At 44.9% G+C, this 16348-nt stretch overlaps 1 long non-coding RNA gene across 3 annotated transcripts in view; it reads right to left on the reverse strand.

Moving 5' to 3' along the window:
* Positions 1-16348, reverse strand: part of LOC140471854 (uncharacterized) — an 85441-nt gene that overhangs the window by 29818 nt on the left and 39275 nt on the right. For all 3 annotated transcript variants that reach the window (XR_011957223.1, XR_011957221.1, XR_011957220.1), the window contains 2 exons: positions 13607-13711; positions 8576-8681 (listed from right to left, as the gene is read on the reverse strand). This is a non-coding gene — a long non-coding RNA (uncharacterized lncRNA). The remainder of the gene's footprint in view (positions 1-8575; positions 8682-13606; positions 13712-16348) is intronic.

The following is a 16348-nucleotide window of genomic DNA, read 5'->3' on the forward strand; positions in this document are numbered from 1 at the left end:
TGTACAAAGCCACATTGACTCTCCCTGATCATTCCTTACCTTTCCAAATAGATGGATATCCTGTCCCTCAGAATCCCTTCCAACAACTTGCCTGCCACTGACTTCAGGCTCACTGTTCTCTTGTTCCATGGCATCTCCTTACCACGTTTTTAAAAATAATGGCACCTCACCTGTCGCTATCAATGATACAAATACCTCAGGAGAGGCCCAACAATCACTTCCCTAGATTTCCAGAAAGTTCCAGGATACACCTGATCAGGTTCCAGGGCTTTATCCACCTTGATGCGATTTAAGACATCCAGTACCACCACCTCTGTAACATGGACACTTTTCAAGTTACCAGTGTTTATTTCTCCAAACTCTCGAGCTTCATATACTTCACCAATAAAAATGACGTGAAATATTTGCATATCTTTTGCACCCCCTGTGGTTCCATAGACAGCCTTGTTCAAAACCATACCCTGAGCCCATCTGCCTGACCTGTCAGGTCTCTTGCACTGAAATAAATGCAGTGTAACTGGTCCATCGCACCTCATTCTGTGACTTGCTCTTGCCTGCCTTGACAGTCTGACTGGTGAACAGTACCAGCCTCAGACTCACCTCTTTTCTCACTATCCCTTTAGGATTACCCCGACTCCCTCACTGGTTTAATGCCTCCCGAGTGGCACTAGCAAATCTCCCTGCTCGTCAGGACCCCATGCTTTCACCTTCCTACGCCATTGGTACCAATGTACAATGACCTCCCACTGGTTATTTTCCCTTTTGAGAATATTCTGCTCCCTCAGAGACATCCTTGACACTGGCACCAGGGCGGCACCACCCCATTCTGATGTCTCACTGTCAGCTGCAGAAACGGCAGACTGTGCCCCTGACTAGAGAGTCCCCTCTCACCATCGATCGTGTGGAACTGGATATACTTCACATTATGTTAGAAGCCAGTCTCAGTACCAGTAACTTGGCTGTCAGTGCTACATTCCCCTGAAAGTGTATTACCACCTACATTTTCCAAAACCGTATACTTGTCTGAGATGGGGATAGCCACAGGAGACTCCTGCTGTACCAACCTACCCCTCCTAGCTTTCCTGGAGGTAACCCATCTACCTGACTGTATCTGCAGTATCCTGCATTCCTGAGACTGCCACCTATCACACCGCCCACCCCACCCCCGGCTCCTGTCAATTCTTCACTGCCTTTAATCACTCTTCCACCAATCCATACGTTCCAATAGGATTTGCAATCACACTTCCTGCAGACAATTATCAGGATCATTGAAACTCTCCCTAATCTCCCTCATCTGACAGGAACAGCACGCCACTCTACAACAGGCCATCTCTCCGCCTTAACAATCGACAGACCAAGACAAAGGCACAGTCTTACTGCTCGAAAAATACTGCCCGAGAATAACTTAATGCTTACGTTTTATATCTTAAACATTTAATCAAGAGACCCTAAGACATTAAAAAGAAATAGTCACCTGACTCACGATTGTAGATTTAATAAAATAAAACCGACTAAGATTGATATTTGAAGAGACTGAAACTCACTGAGCTGATCCCCGGCTCTGAGTACTTCCAAGGGTGAGGTCTCTCTGAGGGCAGCTGTGAAATGTCACTGTTTCTCTTCTCTGCCCACTCCATTTCCAGAGAGGTTTTTAACTTCACAACAAGTCAGCTCAGAGAGGTCACTGCTTGGTTTTATTCACTGGGGGTTGCCCTTGCTGCCCAGACCAGTATTTATTGGCCACCTTTACTTGTCTTGGAGAAAGTGGTGGTTAACCGCCTCCCTGAAATGCTGCAGTCCATGTACACCACAGTGATGTTTGGACAACAATCCCCCTCTGGCCCCACAACCCTCCCTGTCTCTGTAATCCCCCTCCAGCCTCACCACCCTCCCTGTCTCTGTAATCTCCCTCCGGCTTCAGAAATTACATGGCCGTGGCTTAAGGTTTTTATTTGGATTCATTTTTGTTTAATAACCCACCCCCCCCCGAAAAATAAGTGAAATATTTCGCCCTCAAACAAATTTCTGTTGATTGACCTTTTGGAGAGGCTGACACATGGACGTTGCAGTATTTTATCTCACATTGTACACGTAGAATGATGGAACTTTATTTTAAACATTGCTAAAAAGGGAGGCAATGGCTTAATGGTATTCCTGCCAGATGAGCGATATGTACAGTGTTCCGAGGATTAGGGATAGAATCCCAACATGGCTGATGGCAGCATCGGAATTCAATACAATCTAGAATGAAAAGGCGAATGATGACCATGAAACTGTTGTTGATTGTTAGTAACCCATCTGGTTTACTAATGTCCTGTAGGGAAGGAAACGGTCATTCTCACCTGGTCTGGCCTACATGTGACTCCAGACCCACAGCAATGTGGTTAACTCTCAACTGCCCTCAGGAAAAAAATACTTTAAAAACTGTTAAAAAAATACTCCGCAGGTATCACTTAAAAACTGACTGTTCCCATTGGGACTGTGAATTTCTGAAAGGCCTGAACTAAAACTGAGTTTCAGCTTCACCTTCTCCCTGTCTCACCTCACTATTTACACCCAACTCCAAAACACTCTCATTGAGCCAAGCAGCCCTCACAGTGCAGCCCTGTCATCTTCATTATCTGCTCACACCTACACTGCCCTCAGCCTCCTGTACTGTCCAAATACAACTCAATGGGAACTCAGGGAGAGCACCTCATCTTTCAATTCAGCCCTTTGTAACCCCAGAGTCAACATGGACCTCAGCAGTTTCGGAATGAACAGACAGTTGTCAGAAGCTGGAACATTCCACCTGAAAAGGTAATGGAATTTTAGTCCAAAAGGATTTTTAATGGGAAGTTTACAGGTAATTAAAAATATGAAGTTTACAGGTTAACATCATGAAGTGGGTGATTGGGTCTAAATCTGAGAGTTCTTACAAAGAGACGAGGTGTAATTTGGATAAATCTGTGCTCCCTCTCAGGCTTATATCTCCTTCCTCAGCTGTAGGGCCCAGAACACAGCAGATACCCAAAGGGTGACCCAATCATGAATTCGTACATCTTTCTTCTTAACAAAAATATTGGAGATATCTTCCCACAAACAGAGCAGAGAAACCTTTCTCCTTCCACAGTTAAATGCCAATAACATTCAGATCCTGATGACCCCATTGACTGTAAAAACTTGCTTTTGAGATCCCAGCCCCAATTATTCTCATTTAATATCCTATGAAATGAATTCACAAAACAAAACTCAGTCAGTACAGGAAGAATATAAAGACACATTTTTTTCTTGGTATGTGCTTGATGTGTAAATGCCTCTTTTCAAGTTGCACGCCCCCCCCCCCCCACCACCCGAGGAAGGTGACATGCACATGCGCCTCACTATACCTTACCCCCAATAAAAATGGCGGCCATATCCCAGGACCTTTAACAGCCTGAGGGCCGCAGCCACTTTCCCATCTGCTGCAAACGGGGGATTAAGAGTTTCTAGTTCAGACTTTCAAACCGCACAGAGTGTAATTAAAACTTTCCAGTCGAAAGTGACTCATTATCTCCGTCTCCAAGGCCACTCTCCCCTTCCCTGTTTGTGTCTCCCACATTCACCGACGGCCGAGTTACGTGGCACTGCATCAGCAGAGTTACTGGTGACGTGTCATCCCACTGGCCACGCCCCTCATTCACTCCCATTGTTTGGATGACCAACTAGTTGCACTTGGTCCACCAGTCCCACCACCTTTTCCTATTGGTCCGAAGCTGCCATCAATCAGCTGGACCCCATTGTGAGGTCAGTGGTGGGATCCTCCCCCTGTCTGAATCAAACCCCGAAGGTGTATGGATGGTGTCAATCAGGAACAACAAGCAGAAGGTGCTGGGAAAGCTCAGCAGGTCCAGCAGCATCTGGGAACAAAAATCTGTCCAGTGGCCCTTCCTCAGAACCGATGGAGCTGGGAAAATTAGAATTCTGACGCTGTGGAAACAGGCCATTTGGCCCAAAAGGTCCACAGCATCCCTCCGAAGGGTATCCCACCCAGACCCATTCACCTACCCTATTACTGTATATTTCTCCTGACTAATGCAACTAACCTACACATCCCTGAGCATTATGGGAAATTTAGCTTGGCCAATTCAACTAACCTGCAGATCATAGGGGTTAAAGAGTAAATAATAGGCAGGGACAGAACCCAAAGAGAGACTCGAACATTTGGAAAGACAAAGGAGTGGATTACCATCTGGCTTGGGGGGGGGTGCATAGCTGTTAATGGAGGGGACAGGAACCTGTGTCTGGCAGCATCTCAGTGGAGGTGGCGGAAATGGCGACTGATGATCTACGTTCTGCTGCAAAAACAGACCCCGAGCTTCCAGCTGCCTGCCACTTTAACACACGAGCCTGTTCCCTGGCCAACATCTCTGTCTCATGCTTACTGCAGTGTTCCAGTGAGGCCAGAACATACCAAATGGCCCCATATTTCAAGGAGTGCAATTTCCCCTCCCATGTGGTCAATACCATCCACTATATCTCCTCCACTTCCTGCACCTCTGCCTTTGAAACCCACACCTCCAATTGCACCACCACCCCCCCCCCCCCCCCCCCAAGTCCTTACCTTCCACCCAGATACAACACATCATCCTCTGCCATTTCCACCAGCAACAATCAGACCGCACCACCAGATTCTTAAGGGGTTTGACAGAATAAATACTGATGTGTCTGAGGGTAAATACTGAAAGGGGAGTCTGAAACCAGATTCTGAGCCAGTCACAGAATCAAGGGTTCTGCTTTGGATTCGTCAAGTTTAAAGGTAACACAGACATGGGTAAGGGTTTTTAGTAGCAATGGAGCTAGGGTGAAGAGGAGATAAGCAACGGTTTAGAGATTGGAATTCCTGGTGTTTGGGATTGTGTAGATGTCTAATAAGAAGGTCAGCTTCGCGTCAGATATAACAGCAACATTGTGAAGAGTCTAGTTCTGCTGCATAATTCCCAGTGAGAGGGAGAGGTTCAGCAGTTAGGAAAAGGAATTTGTAAGGCAATGGGTTTAACTGTGACAATGTTTCATTGGAGGAAATTGCACCTAATCAAGTAGTGGGAATGTGGTAAGTAATTTGATAACTGAGTAACAGTGGAGTAATGGAGAGGGATGATGGGGAGGGAGAGTTGGGCAACATCAGTGTACATGTTAAACCCAACATGGTGCTTTTGCACAATATCACCTCCTGACAGTATGTAGGCAAGATACAGGAGGGGCCAAGGATAGATCCATGAGGGACACCAAATGCATGGAATTCAGAAAGGAAAGGGAGTGTGGAGATGGAGCAGGATTTTCCAACAAACGTGAGGTCAAATATCAGTTTTTCACAGAATGGGAGAGAAGGACCATAACCAGAAAAGACAGAACAAGGAACAATGTCTGTGAATAGGTGAAGGGGACTGATGAGGTGGAGGAGAAAAGAGAGTTGGAAAGTCTATGGTTTAGTGAGATTAGGGTAAAGGGTCAAGAGGAGCTCTGATAAGGCTTGACAGGAGATGAGATTGGAGAAAAATGTAGGTTTGGACAAAAACCAGGAACACCACGTGAGGGGGGGGGGGAAGCAGCAGATCGGATTATCTCAGTCTTAGTGACAGAGAACCTCCATGTGCTCCAAACTCTTGTTGTTGGAGAGAAGGATGGAGGAGACAGGATGATGGACAGTGTTTCACAAAGAAACCAAACCTGGGTAAGTGATATTTAAAGTGAGTGAACAAACCTAATGTATTTAAATTTTATCCAAAATATTAAAACAAACGACTGAAAGTCCTGGTTCGAATCCCATCTTGGCAGATGGTGGAATCTGAATTCAAGAAAAAATAACTGGAATTAGGAATCTCCTGATCTCCATGGAAACATTGTCAATGGCAGAAAAAACCCTCCCAACCTGACAGTGGCCCAGCCAGCTACTCACTGTATTAATCACTGCAAAGTCTTAACAAAGGAATGAAACTGGATGGACCACTCGTCATCTAAGAAGGCACTCGAAAATACAACCACAGAATCAGCCCTCTCAATGGTGCAATGTCCTCCAGACTAACATCTGGAGTTTGGTGCCAAATTGTGCCGAGCTGTCTCACAGACCAATCAAGGAACAGCCTGACGTACTCATACTCATGAAATCAACCCTTACAGACAATGACCAGACACCACCATCACCATCCCAAGAGATTGAGATTGTAGTGATGGAAAAACACAACAGGTCAGGCAGCATCCGAGGAGAAGGAGAATCGATGTTTCGAGCCTAAGCCAGTTATCAGCCTGACCTGCTGTGCTTTTCCAGCACCAGACTCTTGACTCTGACCTCCAGCATCTGCAGTCTTCACTTTCTCCTGAAATCTCTGGATATGTCCTGCCCCACCAGCAGGACAGACCAGGCAGAGGTCATGGCACAAGACAGGGAGGATTTGCCCTTGGAGTACTCAGCATGGACTCCGGACACCAGGAAATCTCATGGCTCCTGCTGATTACCACGTACTGTCCTTCCTTGGCTGATGGATCAGTTCTTCTTCATGTTGAACAACATTTGAAGGAAGCACTGAGGAAGTAAAATGGTGTCAAACGTACTCTGGGTACAGGATTTCAATGTCCACTATCGAGACGAGCTCTGTAATAGAATTACTGACTGAGGTGGTCAGGTCCTAAAGGGTATAGCTGCTCAACTGAGTCTACAGCGGGTGGTGAGGGAACCAACAAGAGGGAAAAACAAGAGTGATCTCATTGTTATGAATTGACCAGCTGCAGATCCATCTGTCCATGACAGTATCAGTACGAGCGACCATCACACATTCCTTTTGGAAACACAAGTCTTAGCTTAAGGTTGAGAAAAACCTCCATCGCGTTGAGTGGCACGATCACCGTTCTAAATGGGACAGACTCTGAAGAGATGTAGGATCTCAAACTCGGTATCTCTGAGGCACTGTGGGACATCAACAGCAGCAGAACTGTACTCCAGCACAATCTGTAATCTCATGGGTTTGCAAATCCCGCTCTCACCCATCACAATGGACAGGAAAGGAGGGCATGCCATGAGCAGCACCAGGCAGACTTAAAAATGAAGTGCCAACCTGGTGAATCTACCAAACAGGACCATCTGCATTTCAAACAGCATCAGCAGCAAGCAACAGAGCTAAGTGATCCTACATCCAGTGGAACCGATCGGAGCTCTGCAGTTCTGCCACACCCAGTTGTGAACGGTGATGGACAATTAAACAACTCACTGAAGGAAGCATCACAGATATCCCCACCCTGACTGATGGAGGGGCCTCACACACCCATGCACCAGATAAGACAACAGCATTTGCAGCAATCTGCATCCAGAAGTGCAAAGTGGGATGATCCATCTCAGCCTTCTCCAGTGGTTTCTAACATCACAGATGTGAGTTTAAGCCAGTTCGGTTGAGTTTGAATAACATCAAGAAATGGTTAAGTCGTGCAAAGGCTATGGGCCCTGCAAATATTCTGGCAATAACACTGATGGTTTGTGCTCCTGAACTTGCCACCCACCAAGCCAAGTACCGCTCCAGCACTGGCATCGACCAACAATGTGGAACATTGCCCAGGGATGTTCAACACAAAAACACAGGGCAATACAACCCAGCCAATTTCCATCTATCAGTCCACACTCGATCAGCAGTAAAGTGATGGAAAATGTTATCAATAGGGCTATCAAGCAGCAGCTGCTCAGCAACAGCCAGCTGAGTGACACTCATTTTAGTCTCCACCAGGACCACTCAGCTCCTGATTGTGTTACCGCCCTGATTCACAACCTGACAACCAGCTGAATCCCAGAGGCGAGGTGAGGGTGATAGCCCAGTCCCACTCTAAGGCCACTAAGCTGATTCCACCCTTGTCTCAGCTCATATACACTCATCCATCTTGTCATATCTCCAGACTTCATTATCCAAACATACTCCTGGCCAGCTTCCCACATTCAACCTCCCTGTAATCTCAAGAAAAACTAAATCTCTATTGCCCAAATACTCCCTTGTACCAGAACTTGTTGATCCATCAAAAGGCTGCTATTCATAATCAAGAACATAGAGCTACAGCGATGTATAGCTTGGAAACAGACCCTTCAATCCAACCCGTCCATGCCGACCAGATATTCCAACCCAATCTAGTCTCACCTGCCAGCATCCGGCCCACATCCCTCAATTTAAAATTCTCACCCTTGATTTAATTCCTGGTTGTGATCATCCCTAGCTCGCTGCATCACACACCCTTTGAGACCTCGACAACCCATTCTGTTTGAGACTCCCAATGATCTGTTAATTCATTACTTCACCAGTGTGGCTGCTTTCACAGTTGCCAAAGCAACACGTTCTGAAATTCACAGCCAAAACCTCTCAGGTGTGCTTTCCTCCTTTAAGACATTTCTCAAAACCTGCTTATTTGGCAATGCTTTTGGTCACCTGACCTAATATCACCATCTCTGGCCTTATGTTTAAAATTCTAAATAATATTTTTGTGGAATTATAAGCATGACAATAAAAATATGAACTGTTGTTGATTTGGACATTACCTTCAGATCTTTACTGTTGCTGAATGAATACTCTGTAATGTCTCTTACCCAACCACATTGTGGGAGCACCTTCACCACACAAACTGCAGCTGTACAAGAAAGTCAAACATCACCCTCTCCCAGGCAACAGGGATTTGGCATTAATCACTAGTATCTGTGGAAGGAGAAACACAGTTGATGTTTCAAGGAGTGCAAAATGGATTACAGGGAATGAAAACGGTGCAGAATGAGATAGTCAGAAATGGAAGGAAGATACACTTGCTTATTGGAAAAAGGAATTCTCGACCATTAAAGATTTTCCGGAAAATATTGATAAGCAGCACATGGTCAGGGGCTGGGCGGCAGTGAAAAATTAACTTACAAAAATGTCTGTAACAATAATAGTAAAAAACCAAACAGACCAAAAATACACCCATTGTTCAAGATTGAGGAAGCTAGATATTGACAAAGTGGTCATGAGGGAACCCAGAGATGAAGCAGAGCAGTATAAGCTGTTACGATCCCACAGTCATAGAGATGTATAGCACCGACACAGACCCTTCGGTCTAACTCATCCTTGCCAAACAGGTATCCGAACCTAGTCTATTCCCATTTGCCAGCACTTGGCCCATATCCCTGTAAACGCTTCCTAAACATATCATATGTCTAGTTAGATGCCTTTAACATGTTTTAATTGTACTAGCCTCCATCACTTCCTCTGGCAGCTCATTCCACCCACTGCATGAAAGAGTTGTCCTTTAGGCCCCTTTGACATTTTCTCCGTTCACCCTAAAGCAATGCCCTCTAATTCTGGACACCACCACTCCAGGGAAAACACCTTGTTCATTTACTCTATTCATGCCCCTCATGATTGTATAAATCTCTATAACATCACTGCTCAGCCTATGGCACTCCAGGGAAAACAGCCCCAGCCTTTTATGCCTCACCCTGTAGCTCAAATCCTCCAACCCTAACAACATCCTTGTAAGTCTTTTATGAAACCTTTCAAGTTTCACAGCACCCTTCTGATAGGAGGTAGGCCAGAATTGCACACAATATTCCAAAAGTGACCTAACGAATGTCCTGTATAGTAACATGACCTCCCACATCCTATACTCAATGCTCGAATCAATAAAGGAAAATATACTAAACACCTTCTTCAGCATCCTATCCTTGACTTGCAAGGACTATGAACCTTCAGTCCAAGGTCTCTTTGTTCCGCAAACATCTCCAGGGCCTTGTCATTCAGTGTATAAGTCCTGCCCTGATTTGGTTTTCCAAAATGCAGCACCTCACATTTATCTAAATTATACCCCATCTGACCAATATCTCATTGTAATCTGAGGTAACGTTCTTGATTATCCACAACACCTCCAATTTTGTATGACCTGCAAACTCATTTACGATACCAAATCATTTAAATGAATGACGAAACAAATCCAGAAATAAACATCCATTTCTCTGAGATTGAATGTGCTCTGTGTAAATCCTGCCCAATGACTCTGTACCAGAGAAAGGCTGCACATGCGCCTGGCTGCACCTTGCCCCCTAAAAAACTGGTGGCTCCGCATGTTTCCAGTGAATTCTTGCCCCAAATAAAGATGGTGGCGCGCACCCATGCCTGCAGCCACACAGAGGCAATTCCCCGTTTACTGAAAACACAAGACTGTGATGTTCAAATTTGTGTTTTCCGATGTGCACATTTTGTTTGTAAAACCTCTCCGCTCATACAGAATCTCTCTCACCTCCTGCGGTTCCACAGACAGCCTTGATTTGCGGTTACCTATTATCTGCCTGGTTACTCATTTGTCCTTAGTGTATTTGTACAATCACCTTTTATTCTCCTTAAACCTATTTCCTGAAGCTATCTCATGTCCCCTTTTTGCCCTCCTGGTTTACCTCGAGTATACTCCTACTGCCCCTATACTCCTCTAGGGATTCACACAAACACAGCTGTCTTTACCTGCCATACGCCTGCTTCATTTTCTTGACCAGGCTCTCAATTTCTTTCAACAGGCGGCATTCCCTACACCTACCAGCCTTGGCCTTAACAGGAACATACTGTCTGTGTACTCTCATTGTCACAGGCCTATGGAGGCAATGGCAGATGAGGATACAGAAGCAATCATTCTCAGTAAAGAGGTAATGTTGGGAAAGATAACAGCCTGAAGGTAGATGGGTATCCAGGCTCTGATGGATTGCATCCCAGGGACTAAAGGAGATGGGGGGGGGGGTAGGGGCTGGGGGGGCTGGGGGGGTGGAGGGGGGTGGAGAATAACAAATAGACTCGTGAAAATTCACTAAAAGTTGGTGGATTCTGGAATGGTTTTGACAGACTGGAAGCTGCAAATGTGGTGCCACTATTTTTCAAAAGGACCCGTTAGCTTAACATCTGTAGTGGAGAAAATGCTTGAACCTCTCAAGGAAGTAGTGGTGAGATATCTGGGTAGAAATTGTCTCATTGAGCAGACACAGCATGGATTCAGGAAAGACAGGTCATGTAGAACACATTTACTGGAATTATTTGAGGATACGACGAGTGCGTTGGACAAGGTGGACTCGGTGGATGTGGTGTACCTGGATTTCCAGAAGGTATCCGATAAGTTGCCACACAAAAAGCTGCTGAATAAGGTAAAGATGCACAGCATTATTGGTAATGTATTATCATAGATACAGGATCGGTTAACCAGCAAAAAATAAAGAATGGGGATAAATGGGTGTTTGGATTAGTGTTGGCACTACAACTGTTTGCAATTTACACAAATGTTTTGGAGTTGAGGACCAAGTGTCCGGTGTCAGAGTTCACATTTGATACAAAGATGAGGTAGAGCAATGTCTGCAGAGGCCACTGTCAGTCTGCACAGGGATACAGATAGGTTAAGTGAATGATCTGGCAGATGGAGTTCAATGTTGGGAAATGTGAGGTCATCCATTTTGGTCGTACGAACAGAAAACTGGATGATGAAATGGTGAAATCTTGCAGCATTCTGCTGTGCAGAGGGAGCTGGGTGGCCTTGTGCATGAATCTCAGGAAGTTGGTTTGCAGGTGCAGCAGGTAATTATGGCAGTGAAGGGAATATTGTCCTTCATTGCTAGAGGTATGGTTATGCTGCAGCTGTACAGGATGCTGGTGAGGCCACACCTGGAGTACTGTGTCCAGGTTTGGTCCCCTTACATTAGCAAGGATGCACTAGCACAGGAGGTTCACTAGTTTGAGTTGGGAGTTGAGAGGGTTGGTGTATGTGGAGAGATTGAGAAAACTGGTTCTATAATCATTGTAATTTAGAGGAATGGGAGGTTGGATAGGAAAAAATAAAATTATGAAGAGAGTAGATAAGACAGAAGCAGGGAGGCTATTTCCACTGGGGTCGGTTCAAACTACAGAGCATTACCTCAAAATAAGGGGGAGCAGATTTAGGACTGAGTTCAGGAGGAGCTTCTTCAGTTAAAGGGTTGTGAATCTGTGGAATTCCCTGCCGAGTGCATCATTTGACGTTATCAACTTGAATGCTTTTAAGGCAAAATGTAGATTTGTGAACAGGAAAGGAATTAAGGGTTATGGTGAGAGAGCAGGAATGTGGAGCTGAGGCCATGAAAAGATCAGCCCTGATCTTATTGAATGGCAGAGCAGGCTGGAGGGGCCAGATGAACGTTCTTGCCTTGTGCCATCAAAATTGGCCTTTGTCCAATTCAGAACCTTAACTTTTCGATCTGGTCTATTATTTTCTGTAAATATTTTAAAAATAGAATTATCAGAGAATCCCAACAGTGTGGAAACAGGTCATTCAGCCCATCACATTGATACTGACCCTGAAAGCCTCTTAACCTGCCCCTGTAACATTGCATTTCCCAGAGCCTGCACATCCCTGAACATTACGGGCAATTCAGCCTGGATAATCCACCCAACCTGCACATCTTTGGACTGTGGGAGGAAACCAGAGGGCCCAGACGAAATCCATGCAGAAAACCCCAATAAGGTGATCATCCCATTCTCATTTCCCAGTTCCACCTAAATAACTTCACTGACCATACTCCCAGGAATATCCTCCCTAAGCAAAAACATAATGCTATTTCGAATCAAAAATGCCACTCCCCCTCCTCTCTTGTCCCCCTTCCTATCCTTGCTATAGCATCTATACCCTGGAACATTAAGCTGCCAGGCCTATCCATCCCTGAGTGATGCCTCTGTAATTGCTATAATATCCCAGTGCCATGTTCAAAACCACACCCTGAGCTCATCTGCCTTCCCTGTCAGGCCTCTTCTATTGAAGTAAATGCAGTGCAACTGCTCAGTCCGTCTTCATTCTGTTCCTTGCCCTTGCCTGCCTTGACTATTTGACTTCTGAACTGTACCAGCCTCAGACATACCTCTATTCTCACTACCTTCTTGGGTTTATACCCACTCCCTCACTGGTTTAATGCCTCCCGAGTATCACCAGCCAGTCTCCCTGCCTAGATATTAGACACCTTCCAATTGAGGTACAATCCATCCTTCTTATGCAGGTCAACTCTACTCCAGAGGAGATCATAATGATCCAAAAAACGTGAATCCTTTTCCCCTGCACCAGCTCCTTAGCCACCGATCCAGCACCACCTCCTCCTCTGTAATATGGACATTTTTCAAGATGACACCATTTATTTCCCCACATTCTATATCTCCCATGTACTTCTTCACAGTAAACACTAATGCAAAATACTTGTTTCCTATCTCACCCATCGCCTGCAGCTCCACACAATGGCTGCCTTGCTGATCTTTGAGGGTCTCTATTTTCCCCCTAGTTAGCCTTTTTTTTTCCATGTATTTACAAAAGCCCTTCGGATTATCCTTAACCCTATTTGCCAAAGCTATCTCACGGCCCTTTTTTGACTCCTGATTTCTCTTTTAATTATACTCCTACTGCCTTTATACTCAAAAAATTTTTTTGATTGGAATAAATGCAAAATATAACATCTTGACAAAACAAACGAGGGCAGGACTTACACTCAATAAAAGTAGAGCCTTGAGTAGTGATATGGGAACAAAGCGACCGAGGGCTTCAGGTCTTTGAAATTTGTGTTACATGTAGACAGAGTGGTTAAGAAAGTGCTTAGCACACCTACCTTCATTGTTCAGACCTTTGAGTCCAGGAGTTGGGACGTTATGTTGAGGATGTACAGGACGTTGGGGAGGCCTCTTCTGGAATACTCTGTCCAGTTCTGGTTGTGCTGTTATAGGAAGGATATTAAATTGGAGCAGGTTCAGAAGAGATTTACCAGGATGTTGCCATGAATGGAGGGATTGTGTTCTAAGGAGAGGCTGGATAGGCTGGGAATTTTTTTCACTGGCGTGCACGAGGTTGAGGGGTCACCTTATTACAGGTTGACAAAATCAGAAAGTGTTTTGCTGGGGGGGAGGGGGGGGGATTCAAAACTGTGCTGCATTCATTTTGAGAAGAAATTAGAAAGATTTCAGAAAAGACATTAGGGTTTTTAAAAAAATTATACATGTGAAATGAACTTCCAGAGGAAGTGGTAGCTGTGAATACAATTACAATATTTAAAAGACATTCAGATAAGTACATAACTAGGAAATATTTGGATGGATGTGGACCAAGCGGAGGCAGGTACAATTAGTTCAGTTTGGAATTATGGTCGGCATGGACTGGTTGGACCACAGGGTCTGTTTCCTTGCTGTATAACGTTATGACTCTAATCCTCACTAACTCTAAATTCCTCCATCCTCAACTCTCCCGATCACTGTCACTTCATCCAGCCTCACAACTCTTCCTTATTTATATAATTCTTCACCAGCCACAGAACGCTCCCTATCTCATGTCCTCCAGTTTCTCAGATCTCTGTGATATGTGCCTTTCTTTCGTTCCAGCCTTGAGGATGCCCTCATTCACTCCGATTGGTTGGAGGACAAACTGGTACGACCTGGTCCTCCAGTACTGCCCTCTGCCCCCTATTGGCCTGCGCTGATATCAATCATTCGGGGCCCATTGTGAGGTGAGTGGTGGGATCCTCCCTCTCTCTGCCCTGGTATGAGCTTCAACATTCACAGTCAATGGGGGCAGTATCACAGAGCACAGGGGCTGGGGCTATTCAGCCCATTTGGGATGTACCCTCTTCCTCTGGAGATGCTGCAAATCTGTCCCAATTCCCTTCCCCTTTGCCCATAGCCCCCCAAATCTTCCCTTAAAAAGTAAAATTCCAAATCTGTTTATGAATAACTGCTGAGTCTGTGTCCAGCTGCCATTCAGACTGTTCCAGATACTCAGAACTTACTGAATAAAATAATGTTCACATATTCACATTATTTGCCAATTACCTGAAAACAGTTACTAAAATTGTGACATTGTTAACAATTCCCCTCACTCTGCAGATTAGATATCCTAGAAACAAATTTGCACCTGGTCAAAATCACTGCTTAACCTTCTCAGCTCCAAGGACAATTATCTGTGCTTCTGCTACCTCTCCACAAAAGAGGAACACATCTTATTTTCATTTATTAGTGTCATAGAGATGTACAGCACAGAAACAGATCTTTGGTCCAATTTGTCCATGACAACGAGGAATCCTCAACAAACGGAGTCCCATTTGCCAGCTATTGGTCCGTATCATTGGAAACACTTCCTATTCACGTACCCAATCGGATGCCTTTCAAATGTTGTAATTGTATCAGCCTCCACTACTTCATCCGGCAGCTCATTCCACACATACACCACACACAGCTTGAAAACTTTGCCCCTTAGATCCATTTTAAATCCTTGCCCTCTCAACTTTAGTCCATGTGATCTTGTTTTGAACCCACCTAACTGGGGGGAAATGACCCTGGCTGTTCACCTTATCCATGCCCTTCATGACTTTATCGATCTCCATGAAGTCACCTCTCAGTCTTTGCCTCTCCAGGGAAATTAACCCTGGCCTATTCACCCTCTCCCTGTAGCCCAAATCCTCCAACCCGAGCAAAGTCTTTGAAAATCTTGTCTGAACTCTTTCAAGATTCACAACATCCTTTCCAGAACAGGGAATTTCGAACTTAAAACATAATTCCTGAAATGGCTTAATCAATGTCCTGTCCAACCAGAATTTGACGTCCCAGCTTCTGAACTCAATGCATTGACCAATAAATATAAGCATAACAAACACCACCTTCACTAGTCTGCCTACCTGCGACTCTACTTTCAAGGAACAATGAACCTGCACTCCATGGTCTCTATGTTCAGCAACATTCCCAAGGACTTTACCATTAAGTGTACAAGTCCTGCTCTGATTTGCCTTTCCAAAATCCAACAGCTTACATTTGTCTGAATTGAACCCAGTCTGCCATTCCTCACTCCAATGGCCCATCTGGTCAAGATACTGTTGCATTCTGAACTAACCTGCTTCATTGTCCACTACACCTCCAATTTTGGTGTCTTCTGTAAACCCACTGATCATATCTCATATATTCACATCCAACTCATTTATTTAAGGACCTAATACCCATTCCTGCAGGACAATGCTGCTCACAGGCCTCCAGTCCGCAAAGCAAGCCTCCATCACCACCCTCTGCCTCCTACCTTCAAGCCAGTTTTGTATCCAAATGGCTAGTTCTCCCAACATTCCATGTTATCTAACCTTGCTAACGAGTCTGCTAGGTGGAACATCGTTCAGTGTCCATATAGACAACGTCCACAGTCTGCCTTCATTAATCATCTTTGTCACATCTTCAAAAAAACTCAATTAAGTTAGAGAGAGAGAATTTCCCACACACAAAGCCATGTTGACTATCCCTAATCAATCCTCGTCTTTCCAAATACATGTAAATCCTGTCCCTCAGAATCCCTTCCAACAACTTACCTACCACTGACGTTAGGT

The sequence above is a fragment of the Chiloscyllium punctatum genome, unplaced genomic scaffold (genome assembly GCF_047496795.1).
Source record: "Chiloscyllium punctatum isolate Juve2018m unplaced genomic scaffold, sChiPun1.3 scaffold_168, whole genome shotgun sequence".
Taxonomy (NCBI): Eukaryota; Metazoa; Chordata; class Chondrichthyes; order Orectolobiformes; family Hemiscylliidae; genus Chiloscyllium; species Chiloscyllium punctatum.